This window comes from Rattus norvegicus, chromosome 8 (assembly GCF_036323735.1).
Source record: "Rattus norvegicus strain BN/NHsdMcwi chromosome 8, GRCr8, whole genome shotgun sequence".
Lineage (NCBI taxonomy): Eukaryota > Metazoa > Chordata > Mammalia > Rodentia > Muridae > Rattus > Rattus norvegicus.
In genome coordinates this window covers 79,769,124-79,796,166 of record NC_086026.1, presented here as the reverse complement: position 1 = coordinate 79,796,166, position 27,043 = coordinate 79,769,124, and the positions used below count along the sequence as shown (strand labels likewise).

Sequence of the window (27,043 nt, the reverse complement as noted above, 5' to 3'; positions counted from 1 at the left end):
GACCTCCACGATGCACTGTGGCACACACCCCGACCCCTTCCATCCATTTAAACAAACAAACAGAAAACCTTGGAACAGAAAGGGGGATTTTCACCTATAAACCTAGCACTCAAGAGACTGAGAGAGAACCAAAAATTCAAAACCAGTCTTAAGACCTTATCGCTATAAACAAAAACAAAAACAAACGCCACAAACCCCATCTGTTTAATGTCTGTTTGCCCCTATTATGCCTTAGGACCTCAAAATGCCACAGTGTCTTTTATTTTTAGATGTATGGTTTTCTATAAGTAGGGCTTGACTTTAGTTGTGGGACCATATGAGAACTCTCCGGTAATTCAACAGCAGACCCTCTAAACCCCTAGTCTGAAAATGAGTCTGTGCTTATGCAATTTCTCTTTCCACTTATTAAGGGGCTCATAGTTCCTTGGCTTATTGTTTCCAAGTCAGGTCTTGTTATGGTGTCTCACGTTGGCTTCTAAATTAAGGTCTTCCCGCCTCAGCTTCCCGTGAGCTAGGGTTATAGGCATACATCACTTTAACCAGTTCAGAGTGTTTAGTTTGAATGCAATGACACCTTATTTCATCCGTGCCTTAAAACAATAACAGTCCTCTGATCCATGGGTTTGGCTGTTGTTTTGAGGCCAGGTCTCACTCTGTAGACCAGAATGGCCTGGAACTCACAGAGATCTGCTTGCTTCTGCTTCCCGAGTGTGGGGATTAAAGACATGCGCCATTTTGCTCACACGAATACAGTGGATACTTACATTTCACAGGTATGAAAACAGAGGGAGCTGCCCAAGACAAATAAAAGTCAATCCTACAGCCGATCCTACAAGCTTTTAGAGAATAATTCTATCCTCTAGCTAAGTCAAGTCCACTACAGATCTGAGAACAACACACAGAGGAATTACAAAGAAATTGGCTTTGCTCAGCAAAGGAGGCAGTTATCCAGTCTATCAACAATGGACCAGACCATGATTTCTGTAAGGATGAACTTTTTTTTTTTTTTTTTTTCGGAGCTGGGGATCGAGAACTTTTTTTTTTTTTATCATGTGAAACCCATGTTCTGGTGTTTCATGTTTGGCAGAGACCAGGCCCACCAGACTTAAGAGAATGTTCACACTGGACCATGCTCCAAGTACCATGCCCATAAAGCTGTTACAGGACTATGTAAAACCCAAGCTTAGAACAAACATTCCCCTGGGTAATGTGGTAAATGGCTTAAACACACCCCCTGCCTCTCTTCACGATGTTAGAGGAAGCTGTCTTTTTTCCTTCCTCCTTCTCCCTCCAAGGAGAAATGTCACCCAAGAGTATAAATTAATCAAACTAAATCCTTCTGCAGGGATTGAGCTTGGTGGTATAGGCAGAACGGGCTACTGGGTAACTGCATCTGATCCTTAGCAAGAGCTGCGTGTGCAATGAGTAAGTAGAATGGAACTTTAGAGATGGGGGAGACTGCAGAAGCCTGGTAGCTGCTTCCATTTAGAACTGCCCTCTGCTTTCATTAACAGGGGAGTTTTATAATAGCCACGTAAACTAGGTCAGTGCTGAAAGTTTCCTTTTGCTTCAGAGAGGAGATGGAATGGATTCCACAGAACACGGTGGTACATTCCTGACTCCCCGGTCCATGCTGGGCAGAGCAAACTCTTTTGAATTTTCCGACCAGTTACCAGGGTTGGCAATTGTGCTTAACGGAAGTCTCCAAACGGCCCGTTGTGTGCAGTTATGGAAGGGGAAATAGGAGCTCCTGCAGGTAGGGAGGGCCAAAGGTCTGTAACCTGCCATGAGCAAGAGCAGCGAGGTCTCTGAGCCTTTGGGTAAAGTTATGATGCAACGGGAAAAGAGTTTAATGGGTGAAACCACAAGATCTCATCAATATTTAAAGACAGACACTTTAAGCTGTGAGGTCGGCACTCACTCCATAAGGAAACTATCTAGGATGTCTTATCTATCCTGAACTAGTCCTATGAGGTACTAAACAGCTGCGATCTCATCTTCCTCCAACACAGAAACCCTTCCCAGGTAGTCTTCAGTGGTCCCGCTCACACTTTGGAACGATAACACTTGTGGGTGGGTTTTCTGTATAACCTAAAGATGTCTCACCATGCCTGGGCCTCTAACCATATGTTTAAAATACAAGATAACTAGGTAACTTAAGGTAGGATTTCCTTCAGGTAACTCCTCCACATCAGAGTGGTCTAGGTGCCTGCCAATCACCCTCTTCTAGGCCAACCTCACTCTAAGAGCCACAAAAGAGCAATTCTTGGACCCCAGGCTTCCCTTCCCAGACCTTCTCTCTATTTTTAATTTCCCATCAACCATTTGCCTCTTTCTGTCAGTATTTCCCTTCTCACAGTCAACCTTCAGATTCGTCTTTCTAAAGACCCTCAACTAGAGAAGGTTGAGAATTAACTATACACAGAACAAAATGTGAGTATGCATGACAGAATTTAATGGGGTAACAGATATAGCTCAGGTGGAACGGTCCCTGCTAACATGTATGAAGCCCTGGATTTGATCCCCCAGCACCACATAAACCAGGCAGGGTTGTGTATATCTGCAACCCCAGCATCTAGGAGGCAGAGGCAGGGGAGAGGCAGAGGAGTTCCAAGGTAATCCTTGGCTACATAACAATTTTGAGGCCAGCTTAGGATACAAGAGACCCTAATCCAGAAGGAAGGAAAGAAGGTAGCCAGGAAGAAAGGAAGGGAGGGAGGGAAAGGAAAGAAGAGAAATTCTATTTTTTTTATAAAGAACCATTTTTTTAAGCCTAGCTGGGATGTGAGATGACAGCAGCCACACAAGCCATCCCAGAACCCACATAAAAGTAGATGGAGAGAACCAGCTCCCCCAAACTGTCTTCTGACCTCCACATTACACCCACAGCTGTCTCTGTGCCTATGTCTGTTTCTCTCACATACACAAACACTCACGAACTCTTACAATAATTGGAAAGAAAAAGTTAAAGAGCCATTGGAGTACAATCGAGTGGGAATAAATTAAAATTTTCTCTAAGGAAAAGAAAAGGAGGTCACTTTCAAATTCTTCAAACCAAGGTGGGCTCTAGCCTCTGTTGAGATCTTCCTGGGATGAGTACACAGACTGTAGTGTGGACACTCAGGTGGGTGGGACTGGTGGGGTAAAGGTTGAAAACTCTCAATTCTTTTTTTTTTTTTTTTTTTCTTGGTTCTTTTTTTCAGAGCTGGGGACCGAACCCAGGGCCTTGCGCTTCCTAGGCAAGCGCTCTACCACTGAGCTAAATCCCCAACCCCGAAAACTCTCAATTCTAACCTTACAAAAACCTTCTCTACGAGAAGTTTAAAACCAGCAAGACAGTTAAATACCTAAAACAAATTGTTCATTAAAAAAAATTCTAAGGCCCTGGGTTCGGTCCCCAGCTCCGAAAAAAAGAACCAAAAAAAAAAAAAAAAAATTCTATTCTACAGGGTGGCCGATGCTTACAATCACAGCACTCAGGAGACAGAGGCAGGAGGATCACTGTGAGCTTGAGGCTTTGAGGGTCGCCTGGTCTACATAGTGAATTCCAGGTCAGCCAAGGCTACATACATAGGTTTAATAAAAATAGCTCATATAATCCCAGCACTTAGGACAAAAGAGACAGAAAGATCCGGAGTTGAGGCTAGCCTGGGCTACATACCTAATGAATAAATGAATAAGTAATTACTTAAAAATTCAACTTTAGGGGTTGGGAATTTAGCTCAGTGGTAGAGCGCTTGCCTAGCAAGCACAAGACCCTGGGTTTGGTCCCCAGCTCCGAAAAAAAGAAAAAAGAAAAAAAAAATTCAACTTTATTTTATATTGATGGTGGGGGATCAAATTGTGAAGTAACTTACTTAGAAAGAAAGTCTCTAAGATACACAACTTTTTAGGAAGAGGGAAGGATCTCAATGAAAATGGAGGTACTGTAACCTAGACCTCAGGGAGCTGGGAGCTGCTTCTCCCTGAGCGTGGACTTTAGAAGCCTCAGGCTATGAAGCAGTCAGTAGCTGAGCACTGCCTCCTTCTAACAGCCAGGGCGTGGCAGGGAAAAAAAAAAGGTTGACTGACCAGAAAGGCAGCTGAGGAATGTAAATCTGAGGAGGAATCTGAAGCAAAGTGCTGACCATTGCAAAGAGTAAAGGGTGCAGGTGTGGCTCTGAGGTAGAGCTCACCAGGTTCAATCTCCAGACTTGGTGTGTGTGTGTGTGTGTGTGTGTGTGTGTGTGTGTGTGTACGCGTGTACCTGAGTACCGTTGAGATCCACAGGGCTAGAAAGCAATGGCTCTGGGTGATGAGTTTTCCCACCTGAATTGCTTGGAGCCTCTGTAACAAACAGGTCTCCAAATCGCTCTGGGGCTTCTGAGCCATACCAAGATTCAGAGGCTTCCAGTGTAAGGCACAGCTCCAAAGTGGAGAGGAGGCCAGAGGACTAGGCAACCCTGTCCCTATCACTGAAGGTGCCCACGCTGTCCAAGGGTTCGCTGTCCATCCCCTCAGAATGAGGCTTTTTTTTCCAGAAGTCCAAATATTCAATAAGCAGTTTCCATAAGGCAAACCTGAGAAGCCTCCTATTCCTGGTCTTAATGCACACCCTGATCAGTCTGCACTGGTGTTCCACCAAATCACAGCATAGTCCGTAATAAACATTCTCATGTAGCCCAGGCTAGCCCCAAATTAAATTGGAGAGTGACCTTGAACTCCTGCCCTATACTCCAGAAGGCTGGAATTACAGGTGTAATACCACCACACTCAGCTTATTCGTGGCTGGGAACATCAAACTGAGGATTTCACATTCGATAGACGAGCGCTTTATCAACTGAGCCACATGTCCAACTCAATAATTCTTAAATATTCACCAACTGGCTCTTAACCTTGACTGCTTTGGGGAAACATCCAAGAAGCTTCAGAAAGTCACACAGCTATGTCTGCATTCCACTCCTAGTCTGGTATGACGTAAGAGCTCCACAACTTTCTAATGACATAAAACTGTGTGGTTGTAACCCAAGGTTGGCTATATGAGGCAGGACCAGCTCATGAAAGGTAGGCTCCATGAATGTATAGACGGAAATCAAATGTATGGATTAGGAAGGTCCCTGTCTGGGAAGGCATGGGGATTCAGAGAACTGGGTTAGAAACTTATGTGAGGCACAGTAGACACGAAAGGCAGAAGGGAGGAAGACAATGAGTTAAACCTTTATTAGTACTAATAATTCCTTGGAAATTATGTCACTTTCCTCCTGCAACTTCAAATCTGAATATCTAAGGATATGCGTATGTTTCTATCGTTATCTGTTTGAACTTTTTTCCCCCATTGTTAATTTTCGGTTTTGTTAAGCCATTATCTTTTTTTTTTTATTTCTTTTATTTATATGAGTACACTGTAGCTGTCTTCAGACACACCAGAAGAGGGCATCATATCTCATTACAGATGGTTGTGAGCCACCATGTGGTTGCTGGGAATTGAACTCAGGGCCTCTGGAAGAGCAGTCAGTGCTCTTAACCACTGAGCCATCTCTCCAGCCCCTTAAGCCTTTATCTTACACAGTAGCCCTAGGCTATCCTGGAACTCACTTTGTCACTTCAAACTCCTGGCAATCCTCCTGCTTCCTTCTTCCCTAGTTCGGGGAATTACAGGTGTGCATCACCACCCCTGGCTTTGGTTACATTTGTTAGCTCCTAATTAACAAGGGATTGTTGTCCCAGTGTGGCTGAAGTGGATCTAAACATCTGTTTAGCGTGCTTCAAGCCAAGGCTGTGTGTGCTTCCTCCAGGCAGGACTTAGGCAGCAAACAGTGCTACCTCAGCCTAGCAATGCACCTTTCCTTAAGGACAGGTAAAGAGATCCTTCTATTCACAACATTCACTCGTATCAAACCAGCCAGCGGGAAAGTGTATGCCCAGGCAGGTGGAGCACAGAGGGTCCAGTTTCTTAAGTCATTTCTTTTTTTCTTTTTCTCTTTCTTTCTTTCTTTTTTTTTTTTTTTTTCCGGAGCTGGGGACCGAACCCAGGGCCTTGTGCTTGCTAGGCAAGCACTCTACCACTGAGCTAAATCCCCAACCCCTCTTGAGTCATTTCTAAACTGACTCCACTGGCCTCCGATTTTGAAGTATTTCCTCAAAGAACAACCTGAAACTCTTTGAGAGGCAATCTATAAAAAACTAGAGAGAAAGGCCAGAGTTCCCTTAATGTTCAATACACTAGCTTTAAAAATGCGAAGGAGTTAAGTATATTTATTGGCAATTCCTGCCTCTCATTCTGGGGCCAGGTAATAAAGTCAGAAAAGAGAACAGGAGGGTAGAGAGTGGAGGACCCCAGCACTGGGCTATGATTACACTGGGAATTAATTACATGTGCTTCGGAGATGAGAGGATTTGTAATTCTTAGCGTTGGTAGGCTTCCTGTATTTTTTAGTTATTATTATATTTATGTTCTTCCCCCCTCCGCACCCCAAGGCAAGGTCTCACATGGCCCTGGATGTCCTTGAACTCACTATGTAGACCAGGTTGACCTTGAACTCAGAGAGATCTGCCTGCCTCTGCCTCTCAAGTGCTGGGATTAAAGGCGTGTACCTCCACACCTAGCTTCTGGCTTCCCTTGAAAGGAAGAAAGAAAGAAAGAAAGAAAGAAAGAAAGAAAGAAAGAAAGAAAGAAAGAAAGAACAAAAGAAAGAACAAAAGAAAGAACAAAAGAAAGAAAGAACAAAAGAAAGAAAGAAGGAAAGAAAGAAAGAAAGAAAGAAAGAAAGAAAGAAAGAAAGAAAGAAAGAAAGAAAGAACAATGGAGGGGACAAGGTAGAGGGGTGGGGGAGCCTTCCTCCCTAGCTACCAGGCTCCTGCCTCTGTCTCTGCCCTAGGGTGGAGTAGATCCCACACAGCTGTCTGACTCACCTTCACACTGAGTCATGGTTTCATTAACTTTTATTCAGTATGATCTTACTTCCAGAAGTCCAGAATTGGGAGTTCCAAGGGAAGAATAAAAAAGATGCAGATGAAATTTAACAGTTCAAATTTTATAAGTTATTGTTCAACTAAGCATGAGAGCGGGGTGGAGGGGGGACACAGGCAGGACTGAGGGTGTAGCTCAGTAGTAGAATATCTGCTAGCCCTAGATTGAACTCTGAGACACCTCAAAACAGCAACAACAACAACAACAACAACACACATACACACACACACACACACACACACACACACACACACACACACAGAGACAGAGAGACAGAGAGAGGAGAAGAGTTGGGGGTGTCTCCAATAAACCAAGGAGTGGGAGTCCCTTCTCACCTCAAGAGAGAAACCTCAGAGATGCTTCAGTTTTCTTGAAGCGTTTCTAAGCTGCTTCAGCTTTACTTCCCATTTTGAAGATCTTTGCTGAACAGCCAACATGAAACTCTTTCGAAGAGAACTTGTTAACGGCTGGAGATCCTGAGTGACACAGTTCAGCAAGTAAAGGTGTCTGTCACACAAACCTGGGCAACCTGAATTTCATCCTAGATATAGATGGAATCCCACCCATATGGTAGGAGAAAACCAATTTCTCAGAGTTGTCCTCTGACCTCCAAGTGTAGGCTGTGGCATACCTGCCCTCACATAAACATCATTTATACACATGCAATTAAGAAAAAGACTACAGCAGATGGCAGTGGTGCACACCTTTAGTCCCAGTACTCGGGAGGCAGAGGCAGGTAGATCTCTGAAAAAAGAAAAAAAAAAAAAAAAAAAAACATGTCTGGAACAGCGCCTGTAGTCAGACTACGGAGGATTCAGAACAGTGGCAAGAAAGGGAAAGTCCGTAGAAAATGAGCTAAGGGCTGTGTTCTGTTGGAGCTACAAAGAACAGATTAGAAAGTCAGTTCATTCATCCTCCCAGTATTTCGGAGAACCTGCTTGTGCAAGCTATTGGCAGGACATAGAATCCAGGATGCCCTCTGTAGCTTTCATATGACAGAATTACTGGAAAGTACGTGTGGCCTGAGGCAGTAATGACTCCCGTGCAGGGACAGAATCCAGGGCCTCACCTATGAAGCTTGTGCTCTGCCCCTCAGCTTAGCTAAACGCTTAGCCCTATTAACACAAGGTGTCTACCTGCTAGTACCGTTAATGGGGGGAAGGGGCAGTGCAGATGTGAACCAGGGTGTGTGTGTGTGTGTGTGTGTGTGTGTGTATGTGTGTGTGTGTGTGTGTGTAAGTCAGAGGTCAACCTGAGGAACCACTCCTCAGGCATGAACGGCTTTTGCTTTATTTCGTTTTGTTTTAAGATATTTGTCTTTCACTGGCCTGGAACTCTCTAAGTAGGCTAGTTCAGTTAGTCTAGGCTAGCCACCTGTCTCCCGCTTCCCAGCTGGAATTGCAAGGGCTGACACCACAGCTGGCTGTGCTTGTGTGTTTGCTTTGTTATGAGACAGCCTCGAACTCTCTGAGGTCCTCCTGCCTCTGCTTCCCATGACCATCTATAACCCAAGTTCCATGAGACTCAACACTTTTTTCTCCCTCCTCAGACCCCAAGCAGACATGCAGGCTAACATGCATACACATAACTTATATTAAAAAAAATCTTTAAAAGGTTAAAAATATTTTTTAATAGGCCCAAATTGTTGGTACACTTTCCACTCCAATACAGAGGACAAGGTTCTCTCTGCTACCGGGATCTGGGGATCAAATTCTTTTTTTTTTCTTTTTTCTTTTTTTCGGAGCTGGGGACTGAACCCAGGGCCTTGTGCTTGCTAGGCAAGCGCTCTACCACTGAGCTAGATCCCCAACCCCTGGGGATCAAATTCTGATTGGGTGCTGACTTGCTGACTTTCTCCCTGGTTCTAGACGTTTTGACAGGCTAGTTCAGAGCCACTGGTCACATTACCAAGGCTGGAATCAATTGTAGCCACAGAAGGGATATTCTGGGCTGAAAGGTCTCCTATCCTGCTATGGGCAGCCCATTGTACACCTAAGGAGAACAAGCTAGACAATCTAGAATTGTCCAGGAGAAAAACACTCCCCCTCCTAACGACTGGTGGACAGTTAACTGAGCAGGATAATTAGGCTGTCGTTTAGTTGGGCCTCTCAAAGTCTGCGATGTCCCTGTATCCTGTCCTTGGAAGATGACAAGCTAGTTGGCAAAGACTGGACTTCCTCTGGAGACATGATCAGACCCGAGTTCCCTCACAGTGTTCCAGGCACTCACTTAGCATCCCGGTAAAATGCAGGTGCTGACTCAAGAGGCCTGGGTTGGAGATGGAAGTTTTGAGTATAATGTTCCCCAGGCTAGCCCCTCAGCCCAAAGCTTGTGCATGCATGCTTCTGGGAAGAGACAGCAGCTCTCTGAAGCTAACCCAGAATTTGTACCCGTCCTGTGCCACTTCATTGATGGTGACGATGGGCAGGGTGCCTGACTCCTATGCCTTCTGTTCAGTAAAGGGAGGGAATTTGACAATCACATCAACTACAAAGAATGCTCTAATGTTAGACAGCATAGGCCTACTCTCAGTAACCAAGTGCCAAGAACCATCTCTTCTTTCTTGTATATCATGTATGTGCGCTTGTGTGCATGTTCGTGTGCATGTGTGTGTGTGTGTGTGCACACGCATGAGTGCTGTGTTCATGTGTGTCTGTGGAATTCATGTGCCACAGCGTAACTACAGTGATCAGAGGACAACCTTGCCAAGTGACAATCATTCCCTTACATCTTGTCTGAGACAGGGTCTCTGGCTAGCTGGCACACATACTTCTAGATGGTCCCCTGTCTTTACCTCCCAGAGGTTCTCTTCTCTTTACCTCCCACACCACCCAGCTCCCTCTAGGATCCCTGCGGATACAAGATGGATGCTACTGCAGCTAGAATTTGGGCTGTAGGGATCTGAACATAAGTTCCCAGTGCTTAGACCAAGCCATCTTCCCAGCACAGTCTCTTCTGGGCACACACAGTGCCTGGATGGTTCTGAAGTCCCCAGTACAAATGACTGAGAACAGAAAACCCTACAAAGAGCTCTAGCCCTGTAAGCCTGCACGGTTGCAAACACTTCCCAAAATAGCCTTTTCCTGTGTTTGTTCCAGTGATTTATAACATTACGACCTACCCTATGATTTCCTAGCTGGAGAATTCTCAAAGTCCAGATTCAGGAAGAGGAAGCCTTTCTTCCCCAAGGAGGCCAGCACACCTAGACTGAAGCACCATCCATGAATTTCACCCTGTTAGCCTCCCCTTTCCAAACGACAAACTACAGCCCGAGGAAGAACTACTCCTCAGTATATTATAAAGTCCTTTAATCTAAAATGCTTTATTTGTACAGAAGTTATAAAAATGCACTTACCGCAGGGAATCATCTTAAATGTGGATAATAAAAATTTATTATTGCAGGCCAGTAGGAACTCTTGCCTGCCTGTGATATATATATACACACACACACTTGTGTGTGTGTGTATACATACGTATATATATATATATATGTATATGTATATATATATATACCATTTAATCACATTTACTGGGAGTCTGTAGCTTTTGCTGGCTAAATATTACCATTCTTTTGTACATGTTAATGTTTAAACCCCCAAAACTTAAAGTATGTGAATCCAAGTGTCAGGTTCCAAGATAATGTGGATAGAGTGTATACTGTTGTTTTGTTTTTAACTGGATCATTTTCTGCTCCATGCAGCACTCTCTCTCTCTCTCTCTCTCTCTCTCTCTCTCTCTCTCTCTCTATCTCTATCTCTATCTCTATCTCTATCTCTCTTTCTCTCTCTCTGGAGGTGTTGGTTAGGTTTTGGTTTCTTGAGACAAGACTTTCTCTGGGTAGTTTTAACAGTTCTGGAACTCTGTGGACCAGGCTGGCCTCAAACTCAGAAATGTGCCTGCTTCTGTTCCCCAAGTGGTAGGATTAAAGGTTTATGTCACCATTGGCCCTGCAATGTCTCTATTGAGAGAAAGTCCAGCCTAATATGAAAGGCAAAATCCTTAAAATAAAACATCCAAAGGCAGTTGAGACTAAAGGAAACACCAAGAAAGAAGAGAAGGCTTCTGTGATGCAGACGAACCAACTGGAATTTGCACCCAGCACAATAAACAAAACAATCAAGCTATCAGCTGGCCTCCAAGGAGACTCCTGGCCTTTGGGGTGGCCGCCAGGGAACTAGGCACCTGTTAGCCAAGGGAAAACAAAGGCAGTAAACTCCTCCTCCCCCAGACTTAAACCAGAACAGGCCCAGAGCACAACTGTAAATATCACGTTCTGAAGGTCTCCACTGCCTTCCCATCCCATTAACCTGGCCTCCAACACTCTTCCAGTAAAGGATTCAGGGTCAGAGTGAGCGCAGGCTGTCTGCAGAGATCAGGGATGAGGGTCAGGATGAGCACAGGCAGGGATGAGGGTTGAGGGTCAGAGTGAGCACAGGCTGGTCTGCAGGGATGAGGGTTGAGTGCAAACCGACATATTTTTCTTTTAGTTTCTCTCAGCAAAGAGCAGCAGTACCCCACCCCTGAGATGACAAGACAGGACTGGCAGTGTGACCTCAGGCAAGGCTTAAAGTCTCCCTATGGAAGGACTGGAAGAGAAGAGGCAAGAATTAGACGTGGAAACCTTTTTGGACCTCCTAGCTTCCTTCAGCAGCCGCATTCGCTAATATCCAGTTCTATTAAAAGCAGACTGAGGAGGAAACCCAAGTGCGGTTTTATATGAGGGGGGCTATTTTTAATTTTTGAAAACATTTCCAGTTTACAATCACTTGTCAGACGGCCATCAATCATTCATTCCCTGAAGGGTGCAGTTTATGCAAGCGAGTTGAATTGGATGGGCTTGAGGGTCTTCTGCACTTCAGGGAAACAGTGTTCAGCCAAGTCACCCCATTCTGCCAAGGCCAAAGCCTGCTCTGTGAGATGAAGAAAACCAAAACCACCAAAAAATAAATAAATAAAATAAAATAAAGACCCAAAACAAGCCAAATCCAGCAGTAAGCATGACAGTGTCCTCTCTGGGAGTTTACTGCTTAAGTAGGACAGAACAGTAAACAAGTATGAATGACCTAATGTCCTTTGAAAACCTCCCACTGGCAAGAGGCTCCCAACTGCCCTTGCCTGTCTCCACCCCGTCCACACGCCTTTCGGAATTCCTCACACACTGTGTGACTGGGGATTGGGCATCTTTCCGGTTTCCACAGGGGCACGGACCACTTCCCAATTCACTCCAAACACTGGGAGCCAATTGTTTTACACTTTTTATGTGTGGAAAACAGAGCATAAGGAGCCCCAAAGGTGCAGATTTGCCCGTTTTGATACTTGATGGACTTGGCCAGTCTCTGGATTATCTAGAATTTTATGCATCCAAGCCACCCTCCAAATCCACACGGAGCAAACCACCACACTGTTAGCTGCTTCCACAAAAGCCCCAGTCAAGCCCCTCAGCTCCTTCTTCCACCCGTTAGGTCTGCTAACATTTTGGTGTTTTCTTTTTTGTCTGTCTGCCTGGTTGGTTGGGTTTTGTTTGTTTTTGTTGTTTTGAGACAGGGTCTCGTAGTCTTGGCCTCCTGTACACTAGGTGGGCCTCAGGCTGCCTCTGCCTCCGGAGTGCTGGGATTAAAAGCACGAACCACAACACCCCACCCTTGGTATATTTTTTCCTCAGTGTGTGTTGGGGGGTGGGGCGACAAAAGTCAGGGCCCTGTATATGTCAGACAACTGCTCTACTCAATGACATCCCCAGCCCTTGTGTGTCTGCAGGTGTGTGTATAGGTGTCTGTGCCCATGTGGAGGCCAGATGTCAGGTGTCTTCCTCTTTCGCTCCCTCCCTTACTTTTGTGAGACAAGATCTCTCATCAGACCTGAAGCTCACTGTTTTAAGCTGGCTGGCCAGTGATCTGCTTGTCTTTATCCTCTGGCACTGTGGTAACAGGCACATGGTCATGCCCGGCTTTCACGGGTGATCCTGGGGATTTGAACTTAAATCTTCTTGATTTCACGGCAAGCAATTGCTCAACTTGGCTTTTTTTTTTTTTTTTTTTTTGTCTTGTTTTTTGTTTTTGTTTCATTTTTAAACAAGTTCTCACTGTTGGCATTTAATCTAGGGTCTGCCCCACAGTTACCTGGCAACAGCCAGGTATGTCTGACTCACTATAAAAGGGGCTGCTTGCCCCCCTCCTCTCTCTCTTGTTCTCTTGCTCTCTCCTCTTGCTTCTGCTCCTTACCCTCTCTCCCCATTCCCCTCCCCCTTCTCTCTCCATGTGCTCATGGCTGGCCTCTACTTCTCTTCTCTCTTACTCTCTCTGCCTTTCTCTGTCTCTACTACCCCCTCATCTCCCCTGCCCATGCCCTAAATAAACTCTATTCTATACTATACCATCGTGTGGCTGGTACCTCAAGGGGAAGGGATGCTTCCACATGGGCCCCACAGAAGCACCCTCTTCCCCCACACCATAGCGTGACTCCACTAAACATAACCCTTCTTCCTATCCCTTTATAAATCACAACACTCACAGTATTATATTAGCTCAGACTACTGCAGCATTCCCATCAAGAGGACCCTTCCACAGGTTCACTCCTCTCTGTTCCCTCAGCTAAGGAATCCTGGCTGTGCTTTCCCCGCAGCGGCTTTTGAGAGCACTTGGCTGTGTTGACAGTTCCACACTCTCCTTCTGCCTTTCAAGATTAAGATGTAGGGTGTGGTTTTAAAGAATGTCTACCTCTACACAGCATAGAGAAATGCAAGTATTTCCTCCATTGAGTTTCTTGTTTTAATTTGTGGTATGTGTATGGCGGGGGGTCCTCTTGGTTTTTGAGACAAGCGTCCTCGGTTTGAAGCTCATCAGGTAGGCTAGGCATGTTTGGCCAGCAGGCCCCAGGGATCCACCCCCTCAGCCTCCCAATAGTGGGATTTCTAAAGCATGCCACCAGTCGAGGTTTTTCCTGCCTCCTCTGAGTTCTGGAAAATGAACTCCGGTCCTCATGGTTTTCAGCATGTCAAGCAGTCTACTGACTGGGCTGATTTCCTAGCCTACCCATTACATTTTTACTTATTTTATGTGCATTGGTGTTTTGTCTGAGTGTATGTCTATCTGAGGATGTCAGACCCCTGGAACTGGAGTTACAGGCAGCTCTGAACTGACAAGTACGTGCTGGGAATTGAACCAGGGTCCTCTGGAAAAGCAGTCATTGCTCTTAACCGTTAAGCCATCTCTCTAGCCTCTTGCTTAAATTTTAAAATAGGATCATATACCAGTATCACATGTCACAAAATGTCACACAGGCAGAATGGACTGGGGAGGAGACGCTTGATGCAGAGAGAGAAGTCGCCCTGAACAGCAATTGATCAGAAGAAGAACTAAAATGTGCAGAACTCTATGATCTTCGCAGATGGAGGGAGACAGAATTTTGAAGGCAATAACTTGCAACTGTGAGATTCAAAAGAGTGGAATTGGGGCTGGCTTCAAAGGAGAACTAGACTGCAAGCTGGGGACAGGGTGCGAGAGTGGATCCTAGCTAGAGACAAGGTGGTCGTAGACAACATCCAAGCCCGAAGTGGAACCTCACGTAGTTCGATGAGGCCAGGCAGGAGTCCTGAGGACGCAGAGCCACTACGATGGGTCCTGTCATTTACTCCATCATGCCCTGCAGTCTCCAGGGCCACCTCTACCAACTGACCCTTAAAAACGACTGCGACTGAGCACTGACGACTGTCTTTACAGCTCCAAATGGGGAGGACAGTGCCTCATTGTCTCAGAAGAACAGACAATGCTTGATCCTTTGCTCACTCAGAGAAGTGAGATGCAGGGCTGGGCAGGGGAGGATAAAAGTTGCCGAGGTGGGAGGAGAGGGAGCTCCTCTTGCAAGGCCTTTGTTTTGTTTTCTCACTCTGAGCAGGTGTATAATCTCCAGGCTTCCCAGGCCCTTCCTTACCCTTGGAGGATGGCTGTACTGGGTAGGTTATTTATTTATTTATTTTCATTGTCAACTTGACCCAAGCCAGGGCCATTTGGGAAGGAGGAACTTCAGTTGAGAAAATGCCTCCATCAGATTGGTCTGTGGGCAAGACTGTGGGGTTATTTTCTTGATCAATAATTAATGTAGGGGGACCCAGACCACAATGGGTGATGCCACCCCCTTATATAGGCAGGTGGCCCTAAGCTAGATAAGAAAGCGGGTTGAGTAAGCCATGGGGAGCAAGATAATAGCCACTGTCCCTCTGTGGCCTCTGCTTCAGTTGTTGCTTGAATTTCTGCTGGGACTTACCTAGCCGTCAGATAAACTCTTTCTGTCCAAGTTTCTCTTGGTCGGGGTTCTGTTAGAATACTAGAAAGTAACCTAAGAAAAAGGGCAAGAGGCTTTGTATGGGGCAGGGAAAGGGCACTCCTGGGAGGGTGTGGCTCATGTGACAACGAGGGGATGGGAGAGAGAAGGAACTGGCTAGCCCAACCTTTCCCTACCCTTGCCTCCACTTCTCGGTAAAGAAACCCAAAAGTGCAGAAACCCGACTGAGACCAGAAACTAGAGGCCACCGATCTCCTTCTTAGGTGTCTTCAATTAGAAAACATTAATTTTATGTTTCCACGAATCCTCCGCCAGGGTAATAATAGGAATTCTAATATTAAAGTCTAAACTTTATGCCCCTAATTTGTATTTGATACATTTCTATTAGTGATCACAGGAGAATATTAAATCTGAATATGGGATGAAGGCCATGACTCTCAGTGTTTCAAGTGAGTGAGGGAACAGAACCTTCTGCTGCCACCACTCACTGATGGCCCTGGTTTATGTTTCTCGGGATCTTAGAGGAAGCTGTCCTCCTAGTCCTCCTCCTCCTGTTCCTCCTCCCCCTTTTTAATTATTACTTTTGCAGTGGTGGTAACACACCTTTAATCCCAGCACTCAGGAGGGAAAGGCAGGCAGATCTCTGAGCTCAAGGCCAGCCTATTCTTCCAGGCCAGCCAAGGCTACCCAGAGAAACTCTGTCTTAAAATGACTACTTTATTTACTGCATGCGGTGTGTGGGTGCCGTGCGTGCCGTTCGTGCCATGGTTGGTGTGTGGAGGTCAGAGGACACTTGCAAAAGCTGGTTCTCTCTCTCTCTCTCTCTCTCTCTCTCTCTCTCTCTCTCTCTCTCTCTCTCTGTAGATCCCAGGGATCATGTCAGGCTTGGTGACAAGTGCCTTAACTCCCTAAGGCTTAAATATAGTTCCTGAGTACAGCTAAGACTGGAAGGTCAGGGAGATACCCCATTTTGAACATCCGGATAGTAAATGACAAAGTATTATTGCCAGACACCACACACACACGTACACACACACGTACACACCCCTGCGAATGACACTGGTCATACTTTGGGAAGTTTCCTTTGCGACCAGAGACATCTCCACGATTCTATAAAACAAGGACTCTCTTGTTACAAGTTAAAGTGAAGCCACCAGCTTTGGTTGTCTGGGACACACCCCTTCTTCCCGCCCAAGGAGCACCAAGTGACAAGTCTTGCTTTGTTTAAAACCCAACAGAATTTAATACTTGTGGATGAAATCCTATGATAGCATTTGACCTCAAATAAGCCAGGGGAAGATGGGACAGAGGAAGATGGATCGGGAGTTATCCTGAGCTAGTTTTTCCCTCACTGGTGTATTTCTAAATAAAAGAATTGGGTATGGTGAGGCACATGCCTACAATACTAGTAATTCTGGCACTCAGGGAATAGAGGAAGGAATTGCTTGTTGGAGGCCAGCCTGGGCTACAAAGTAAGACTGTCTCAAAATTTTTAAAAAAGATGAGAGAAAGAGGGGCGGGGACAGAGTAGAGAGGGAGGGGGGCTATGGAGAGATTTGTAGAGTAATGGTTTGGTTTTTTTTTTTTTTAAGTCCTGTGAACAGAAATAAAATAATCCTTTATCTTTCGAGTGCTGCAGAGGAACCTGCAGAAGGCACACTTTGTGGTTCACATGATGTGGAAGTGGCACTGGCTATTTTGAGAATCATCTTACAGTCCAGAGAAATGCTTTTCAACCAAGGGAAAAAATGTATTTTTGTCTGTGTGAGGAATACTTTTCTCCACATGGACAGCTCAGTGCTGGCTAGAAGGCAGCACTAGGCAGCAAGGTCTGTCCTCACCTTGGAAGGCAATGAGTTCCATTCTTTCGTCCAGAAGGACGTTGGCCGCTCTGGCTTGACTCAGGGCACTCTAAGTTTGGGCTCAAGGTAAGCTCTGACTGTTTCCACAGAATAATACCCTTTAGTAGATAGAAAATAACTTTTCTTCTTTCTTGTTAACTATCACTCTGACCTTTTCTTTTCAACAAAGACAAAGTAGCAATTTTGGAATGAGACCAAGAGGGCTCTACAGTTTGTCCTGCCTTGAAAAGGGCCGCAGAGGAAGAGTCAGGAACAACGCTGTATCTGTCACACACACACACACACACACACACACACACAAGCTCAAAAAACACAGCTTCTGGTTTACTCCTGCCCCACTTCATTCTGTCCACGAAGGACATTTTGTGGTGGGAGGGACTATGTCTCAGCCCTAAGGAAGTCCACTCTCCCATTGATTCTGGGCGTAGACATGTGGCTTGCTTTGGCCCATGAGGACGACAATAAATATGATGCAAAGAAAACGTATAAAATGTTTGTGTCTCGCCACTTATGTTTCTTTCTGTTCGTGAGGACGCTGTGGTGTGACCACTACTACGTAAACAAGTCCAGACCAGTCTGACAGAGGTATGTAAGACCATCCTGGATCTTGCATTTCCGGCCAAGCCACCAGCTGACCACAGAAATCAGAAGTAGGAACTGGCCAGCTAACACATAAAATCCTGAGAAATAATATTTAAACCACAGTGTCTGGAACAGTTGTTACGTCAAGAACATCACACACTCTAGAGCAAGGCAAGATGACCAAGAGATGGTAAGTAGAGGACTGAGCAACGGGGTACACGTGCCCTGGGTCACTCTTTACACCACACTCAGAGGTAGGAGCACGATGCATGGGCCTTGGGTCACTCTTTATATCACACTCAGTAGGGACTTACTCTTACTGTCACCGTATGTCAAGTAATTAGAACAACCTAGTGGGAGTCCAAAACAGACCATTCACCTTAATATCCATCTCCGAAATAGCATTTGCTTCAACTCTACGAATGATTTTGTGTGGGCTTCACAGCTTTCTGCAACTCCTAAAATTATACAGAGAATTGTATGTATGTGTTTATATGCATTTTTCCTTAATTGGAAAAAGATGTTAAAACACACAAGATAACAAAGAAATACCTATGTTCACGCTGCTTAAAATCAGTGCTATTTAATCATGTTTGCATTCTTTTTTTAAGTATAAAGCAAATAAAATATCACAGTTATATTAGGCCTGAGGGTCTTCCCAGAGCACAGAACGTAGGACAGACACTTAATACGTATTTGGTGAGTCAGAGAAGGTGCAGGCCACACGGTGACTACCAACCATGTCTGTTATGGCAATATTAATACTGTCGCTCATTTCTGGAGGGCGTTGCCTGAATTTTTCCCCCTCTAGACACTCCCCAACCTCCTCCCCAACCTTCAGGCCTCAGGAACTTTATTTTACACTTCCAAGGCTGCAACTCAACAGGGAAGTCAAAACATAGGACACAGACCATAATAGGCATGAGGGGGCCTGTAGGAGCAGTGAAAGTTCCAACTGAGGGACCCAATTTCTCTCCCTTCTCTTCCCACCTCTGCATCTCAGCCCCCCTAATACTATGTGGAAGCCATCTCTCAGCTGAAACTTGCAGAAAAACAACAAACAAACAAACAAACAAACAAACAAAAAACAACCCAGAAGGTCTTGTACCTTCTTTTAGATGGTGGCAGGACTGGGGGGGCTTTTCCATCATCAACACACATTTGGAGGTTAGAATCTAGGGATAAGGGAGTTTATGTGGCTGTTCAACTGTACACCAAAAAAAGCCACCCCTCTCCACCCCCTCTGTCTGGCACCCCAGAAGATGAGCAGCCCATTATTACAGCAATTGCAGTGAGTAGCACGGTCACTTTTTCTTGTACACACTTGTGAGGGAGGGTTTTCTACGGTTATGACGTAGCTTTGGCTATCATGGGACTACATAGAAGTGTTTCAGCAAAGACCGTGACTACGTCTACCAAGGTGAAGGATTTATACAAGAAATGAAAAAGTAAAGTACAGAGCACGGGGGCGGGTGTGTGTGTGAGATATTTGCCTCTTAATTATGATGAGATATAAAAACTGTGTGTTTTGGAAGAGCCTGGAAGGAAACCCAAAGACATAAAATAATTAGTGCACTGCAGGGCAGTGGTATTATGGGCGAACGCTTCAGACTTTTGTGTCTTAGAATCTTTTCCAGTTTAAGCGGCAATGAATCAAAAATAACAAGCTTTCATCTTCAAACGGCCTTCGGAGCTCAGAAACAAAACTATCTTGGTCACGTCTAGACTGTTGAGAAAATAAGATTCTAATCCATCCCCTCCTTTGACCGAGATCAGAAAATCCGTAGGCTGCCACTAGCTCAGCTGAAACCTAGCCATGAGCCTTCAGGAGTCATTAAACGGGATGGCCTTCTCTCCTCCCCCAACCCTGCTCTCGTTCTCGGAAATGGGGTTTGGAGTGGTCTGGATTGGCCTCAAACTCCCTTCACAGCTGAAGAGGAGCTTGGACTGGTGATGTTCCTGCAAAACTCTAATCTCCACCTCCATCCAACACCTGAGTTCTGGGGCTACCGGTGTGCACCACCTCATTGGGCAAGGGCGTGCTGGGGGTCAAAGGCAGAGCTCTATGCTTGCCAGGCAAGCATCCTGCTGACTGAGCTGCATCGTTAGCCCTACACTACTCTCTGTGAAGGCTTCGGTCTTTTGTTTTTATCCGTGTGTGTGTGTGTGTGTGTGTGTGTGTGTGTGTGTGTGTGTGTGTGTGTGTGTGTATGATGTGTAGCAAGTGGGCACAGGTAGAGGCCAGCAATGTCTGTAGGGATATCTTCCTCAGTCACTGCTCTCCCTTAGTTTTTGAGACATGGCCTTTCACTCAACTCGGAGGCTGCATGATTCAGCTAGACTGGCCAGCCAGTGAGACCCTAAGACCTGCCCCCGTCCCAGTGCTGCCATATCCGGTTTTTAGATGGGTGCCGGGAATCTGAGCACAGGTCTTGATGTCTACATAGCTAGCGCCATATATATCCACTGAGTCATCTCCCAGGCCCCCTCTCTCTACAGAAGTTTAAGATAGAAATCTTAGACTCGCTTCGGGTGTTCAGGAAGGCACCCTACAATGCAATGTGTGATTGTGAAGCACTACGAGTAAATGTTTAGTACACATCAGGATTCCAAACACCCAAGCCATGGTTTGTCTTCAGCGCACCCGTGTCCTTGACAGCAGGGCGGATGCTCTGTCCTCAGAGGCAGAATAGACAGTGAAGAGGGACCAGGTACAGCTCCTAGTGAATAAGATGGCAGTCACACGGCTACGAACATTTTAGGTCAGAAAGGAAGTTTTTATTAAAAATGGATTTTCTTCTGTGGCTCATAAACAACTCTTCAAAAGTACTTGGAGGGCTGGCAAGATGCTCAACGGGGTAAGGACGCTTGCTGCCAAACCAGACAGTCTGAGATTGATTTCCAGGACCCACATAGGTAGGTGAGAAGTGATTTCTGCAAGTTGCCTTTCAGTCTCTACAGACACATGTGCGTGCACACACAAAAATAAATAAGTAACTGGAAGGGGGGATTAAAACCCAAAAGGCCTTGAATGATGACAATATTTGTTCTCAAGATAGGAACTCAGAAGTGAAGACCAAGTCCATGTCATATACAGCAAAAGGTCCCTGGCTTGTCAAAGTCAGTGCCACTATTTTGGGAAAGGACCGTGAATTCTGCTTGTCTTGATTTAACTGTCAAGAAAGTATGTAAAAAAAAATTCTATTAGGATGACCAAAAAGCTGTTTAGCTGCGCCAAAATAAATTCTGAACTACAAAATTCAGAACATGATTCGTTTGCTATTATTATAGAATGAGTTTGCATGGCCGAGATGTTTATTTTTAATACCGTTGGCATTTACCCTTTAACCTCTTACTTGCTCTATAAATGTCAAGTCCAAGCAAAGTGGGAAATAAAAATATCAGAGTCTGGGGACAAGGTTCACAGCTCTTGTCCTGCCTGCACAAAGCCTGGACAGATTCTTAGCACTACAAAAAATAATCAACTGAAAATAAAGTAGGGGGCCGGAGAGATGTTCAGAGGTTAAGTAAGAGCTTTGGCTGCTTCTCCAGAGGTCCTGAGTTTAATTCCTACCAACCACATGGTGGCTCACAACCATCTGTAATGAGATCTGGTGCCCCCTTCTGGTGTGCAGGCAGAACACTGTATACATAACAAATCTAAGAAAGAAAGAAAGGAAGGAAGGAAGGAAGGAAGGAAGGAAGGAAGGAAGGAAGGAAGGAAGGGAAGGAAAGGAAGGAAGGAAGGAAGGAAAGGAAGGAAAGGAAGAAAGGAAGGAAGGAAGGAAGGAAAGGAAGGAAAGGAAGGAAGGAAGGAAGGAAGGAAGGAAGAAAGAAAGAAAGAAAGAAGGAAAGGAAGGAAGAAAGAAAGATAGGAAGGAAGGAAGGAAGGAAGGAAGGAAGGAAGGAAGGAAGAAAGAAAGGAAGAAAGAGCGAGCGAGCCAGGTCTTGAGACCCACACCTTTAATCCCAACACTTGGGAGGTAGAGACAGGTAGATCTCTGAGTTCAGGCCAGCCTGTTCTACAGCGTGAGTTCTAGGATAGCCAGGGCTGCACAGAGAAATTCTGTCTCAAAAACCAAAAACCAAACCATACTATTGAGAAAAATTTAATTGCAGAATTAATGGTAAAAATACAAATTGCTGTATCTTTCACACACACCACACACACACACACACACACACACACACACACACACACACACACAAATGGGGCTAGAGAGATGGCTCAGCAGTTGGAGAACTGGTCGTTCTTGCACAGGATCCAGGTTTGAATCTCAGCATCCACACAGTATGGACCACAGCCATCTGCAACTCTAGTTCCAAGGAATTTAAATGCCTCTGCTTGCGTCCTCAGGCCCAGGCATGCACACGGTCATGTATACGGTACACAGACATATATGCACTTACAGTCGCCCCCTTTAAGACATACATAGAGATATGTATTTGAGTAATTGCTATATATAGATAGACAGATAGCTGTGTGTATATATATTTAACAAGTATGAAGAAACTTGCATTTCTACCATTATGTGATTAAATTTTTATCATTTTCAACATACATTTTATATAAATATAAACATAAATTTTGAATTCGAATCTGGAAAAGCATGGCTGTATGCACCTTCATATCCCCACTGTGAGGTTCAGAGTATCTTATGGTTGTCTAAAGGTTTCAAAATATTTCTGCATATTATAGCCAGATGTGGCACACGTCTGTGATACCAGCAGTTGGGAGGCTGAGGCAGGAGGACTCTAAGTGAGAAGCCAGCCAGGTAGGCTGTCTTAAAATTGCATTTAAGCCTGGGTATGTGTGGCCTGGAACAGAGATGATAAGGAAAAGCTTCCACATGTTCTTCCCGAGAAGCGGGGCCCGAGTCCTCGCTCACCAGCAGATGAGAAGCACTCTTCCCCATAGTCTAACCAGAAGCAGAGAGTCGAACCTGTGGCCACCAAAACGCTCACAAGTGCTTGCTCTCTAGCCTTAATGATAACTCTTGTGGGAGCCCTCGAGTTCCTGCACCGCGATAAAGGGGGTGGTGTGCATCACTGGGTGCTGGAGCATCTCACTGAAACAGAGAGCGAAGGGTAACAAGGGGAGCTGAAGGTGCGGCCGTCTCGAGCCATCTTCACACAGGTTCCAACAGCTCCAATTAGCTACCAGATTCCACAGGTACAAAATACCTGGCAACCGCCTTCCCTATCGAGGCCCAAGGAGAAGACGTGGGTGCAGCCATGAACACTACGTCATTCCTGGGTATGTAGCTGCCGTTTAGACCCTGTGGTTAGCAAGTAGAGGGAGGAAGTTTTGTGGTTCGGGGACACACACTGAGCTCGTAGTGGCTCCGAGCAGATGAACCACAGATGAGCATGCTTGGCCTGTCAGTGACATCAGGATATTTAAAAGAGAGCAGCACCAGCACAGGCTCCAGACGGCATATGTATCCACAAGATAACCTGGTAATACGGTGAGTGTAATAACCACGGCCATTCCTCTTTGGATGGGATGTGTATTTCTTGTTTACTCTTCACAGAGTCTTGTGTCTTGGCCTCTATAGTCACTGAAGTTCCCACCAGTGGAGTCCTCAGCAGAGATGGGGTGGGGCGGCTTTTACCTTCCCTTGCTCCTCTCGGTCCATCCAGAGCCCGATGGGCTCTCTTCCAAGAGGGGAAGCCCCACCACTCCAAGATATCCTGAACTAGCTTTTCCTTAACCTTCCCTCCGGCATCAAGCTGACCCCTCCTCTTGAGTTTAATTGTTTTGGCCAGGGAGCTTCTAGAATCTGATCATCAATAAACGAACTAGATCAACTTCAAAGAGAACACTCCAGACTTACTAAATACATACCGGTCTCCACCCAAAGGAACCTATCTTCCCCTTGATCAACTGTCCCTAAGTTATAAATCGGTTTTGTAGCCAGATGTTGTGGTGCGCGCCTTTGATCCCAGAACTTGGGAGGCAGGGGCAGGTAAATCTTTGGGTTCAAGGCCTGCCTGATCTACAAAGTGGGTTCCAGGACAGCCAGGGCTACACAGAGAAAGCCTGTCTTATATGAATGAGTGAATGAATGAATCAGTGCTGTGTTTGTGGATACCCTCTAGCACTTCAGGAATAATGCAGAGTAAAGAAAAAGGAATACATTTTAAAAGCCAAGTCAGATTTACCCAGTCATCTTTGCATATTTCGTTCACAGACACTCTCTCAATCACACTCTCTGGGGCCAAGACAGAAAGCAGACTCACATGCACAGGTCTTAGTCCATCATACAGCAAACAGACCATGGCCACCAACTATCTTTGCCGTGGACTACAAAGCCAGAGTCTATGAAAGGACACCTTAGCCTACACTCTTCTAAACAACATTTCTTCATTTGTAACAATGTACAGAGATTTTTTTTCCCCACCTCTTCAAGCCTCCTAATAATAAAAGGTAGTAACTATGGCCTGGTAATATAATATATTCTGGGTTTTCCAAGGTGAGCTAGTATCCATAGTTAATGAGTATGAGGGAGAAGTGAATTAGACATTGTGTTCATGAATGTGAAGTCAGTTTTCATCATGAGTCACAACTGAGTAAGTCTTTGGGATAGATGGAGATAACAATATGCTCCCAGACTCTCTCTCTCTCTCTCTCTCTCTCTCTCTCTCTCTCTCTCTCTCTCTCTCGTCACACACATAATTAATTATTTTTCCTATTGTGACAAACATTCCTGACAAAAGGAACTCGTGGGAGGGCTCGTCTGAGCAGAAGGATGGAGGGAATTACAGTTCGGTCAAGGTAGAAAAGGCAAAGATGGCAGCCAATGCCAGAGGCAGCCATGCCAGAGGCGGCCATGCCAGAGGCGGCCAACGCCAGAGGCGGCTGTCACTGTCCTGTTGTAAGTAACCCGGAAGTCGAGAAGGACAACTGCTGGAGCCCAGCTCCCATTTTCCTTTTTATTCAACTCCTAGCCGGTGGAACAGCACCACCATGTAAAGAGCGGGTCTTGTAGCCTCTACTAACCTTAGCTAGAAACTCTCGCCCAAAGGTTTGGGTCTGTGATGATTCTAAATCCCATCAGCTTGCCAATCAAGAGCACCTATCACGCAAGCACGCAGGGAGTTCACAGTGCAGGGTTCTTCCTCAGGCCTGGCCAAGGGCCAGTGCTCTGTGCTAATTCTTGGCCACACCTACCGAGGGTAGTGGCCCATCCCTTCCTGTCCTTAAACAGCTGAGGGATTCAACTGGGCAGGCCCAGACAGATGCATAACACAGAAGTTCCATTCAGCTCAAGAGACTTCTTACAGAAACACTGAGCATTCTCACGGGACTACCTGAGATGTGGGTACCTGTTCAAAGGCGACTTCACACAGCTGATAAGCACACTCAAACTTACAAGTCATGGCAGAAACAATTTTCCTTTAATTTTGTCCAAATGACTCTAGATACCAGAGTTCTTTCTGTCCACTGTGCATCTATTTCAGGATGGCCAGCTGTTTCAACTTTTCTGGGCAGTAAATTGTGGCCCAGGCAACCATATCTGATTCCCAGATAGCCTCCTAGTGGCCCACAACATGCCCATCTGTGCTGTTGGCAGGGAACCCAGGAGGAGGTGACTACACCCTGTCTACCCTGATAAATCAACTGAGAAAGGGACTCATAAGACACACCTCCTCCACCTCTGATGGACCAACTCAGCTACCCCAAAAGCAAGGAGCTAAATTGAGCGTGTTTTCCCACGTCTCTGGAAAAAACACCACAGGCCAATTTTGGATCTACACAGCCAAAAAAGTGAGTTTACAAAGGATTTTTCTCAAGGTATCACTTAAGCAGTTAAAGATAGTAAAATTCTTTAAGTCCTTGACCATAAACACATTGATTTTTTTTTTTAAGGAAATATTGAACCATGGAAAGCAATTCTTAGGCACCAGGACTCACACGGTTCAGATTCAAGCGGTCAGAGACCGGAGAAACTCCACCCAATGCAGCTCAGGGCATGCTCTGAGAGTGGACTGACTTCTGAAACCTCGAAACTGGCGGAGGAAGCTTATTTATAAATGAAGTATTTGCTCTCGGGGGCAAAGGTGAGATAATTTTGAACTATGAGGAAAGTAAAAGCTTGGGGCCAGGATGCCTTTTAAAGGTTTCGTTTGTTTTAAAATCATTCTTTTGAATAAACAGCGCGAGGGTAAGGACTGTTTGTAAGCTCAATGTGGGTTCAACCCGGCCTGCGGGGTGGATGCTTGGCGCTGGGGATCTGGGGATTTCTCAAGCCAGCGCTATGCTAGGCATCTTTTTTAGTAAGCTTCCCCCTCACCGCCAGTAAACAACGAGAAAGTCAAGAGGACAAGTTCCTCCACCAAGAAGCAAGTGTGGAAACTTTGAAGCCTTCTAGAATTTTTAAAACTTTTTTTTTTAAGTTTTTAAAAAGTTTTTCTTTTCTTTTGGTCCGGGTGGACTGGCTATCTCTTCAAAATTCAATCTTTGTTTTCGTCCTTTGGTAGGAAAGCCACACCACGGCAAAGTCCAGGGGATGTGGCTAAGGTTATTGGAACTGTGAGAGGAGGGTAGTTAGGCTGGGGACTCCTCTGGGTAGTGGCAAAAGTCTCAAATGAGTTAGAGAGAGGCAGTCCATGCCATACACTCCCCCAAGTGCCAAGCGGAAAGGAACAAAACCGGGAACGTTCTCGGAGAGTTGTGGCATGTAGACCAGGGTGGCGGTCCTCTCGAGCTGGGGACCGGGTGGAGCCCTCCGCAGGAGGTGTTTACCCCACACAGGGACCCTACGGGCCTGGGCTCCCCGCCAGCGTGACTGCCCCTGCGCGCTGTCGTCACAGGGTCCCCGCAGCCCGGGCCACCGCCAGGTGCTCCGCGGTACCTGGAGCCCCTGCCTGCCTTTGTGCAGCGCTCGGCCCATCACCAGCGCAGGCGGGGCTGCCCGGGTCCTCCCCGATGCCAGGAGGGCAGCTGCGGGATCAGCCTGCCAGGGAGCTCACGCCGGTGCCTGCCCAGGGGAGAGGACCCGAGGGACACAGGCGTGCCCCTCACCTTCGCTGGAGGAGAACAGAGTCTCCAGTCCCACGACTATGCGGGTGAAAACGGACATACACACTCTCTGGCTTCAGACAGCTGGCAGCCACAACAACACTGCCACCAAAACTTTGCCGGCGCAGAAAGTCACTTCAGAGAGTTTTCCTTGCCACCCTTGGTCCCTCTTCCCGGCTAAGACCGGTTTAACTGCAAACGGCAGGAAATCAGAGCTCCAGAAGTGCATACTCCCGCGTCCACCTTCTCCACCCCCTGGCCTGGGCAGCTTGCCCAAGGTAGGTGCCCGCTCTGGAGCTTCCTGCCCTCTCCCAGGGTCAGGCGTCCTGGGACGCGGCGCAGCCA

The 27,043-nt window shown here is 46.0% G+C and overlaps 1 protein-coding gene and 1 pseudogene across 2 annotated transcripts in view; both read right to left on the bottom strand.

The window, feature by feature from the left end:
• Myo1e (myosin IE) overlaps window positions 1-27,043 on the bottom strand; it is a 192,221-nt gene that overhangs the window by 164,882 nt on the left and 296 nt on the right. The window lies entirely within an intron of this gene.
• Window positions 1-27,043, bottom strand: part of Rpl37a-ps11 (ribosomal protein L37A, pseudogene 11) — a 70,121-nt pseudogene extending 43,078 nt beyond the window's left edge. Inside the window, exon 1 of the transcript XR_005488286.2 lies at window positions 1-27,043. This exon is cut by the window's left edge and continues 43,078 nt beyond it. The product of XR_005488286.2 is annotated as a ribosomal protein L37A, pseudogene 11 (transcript).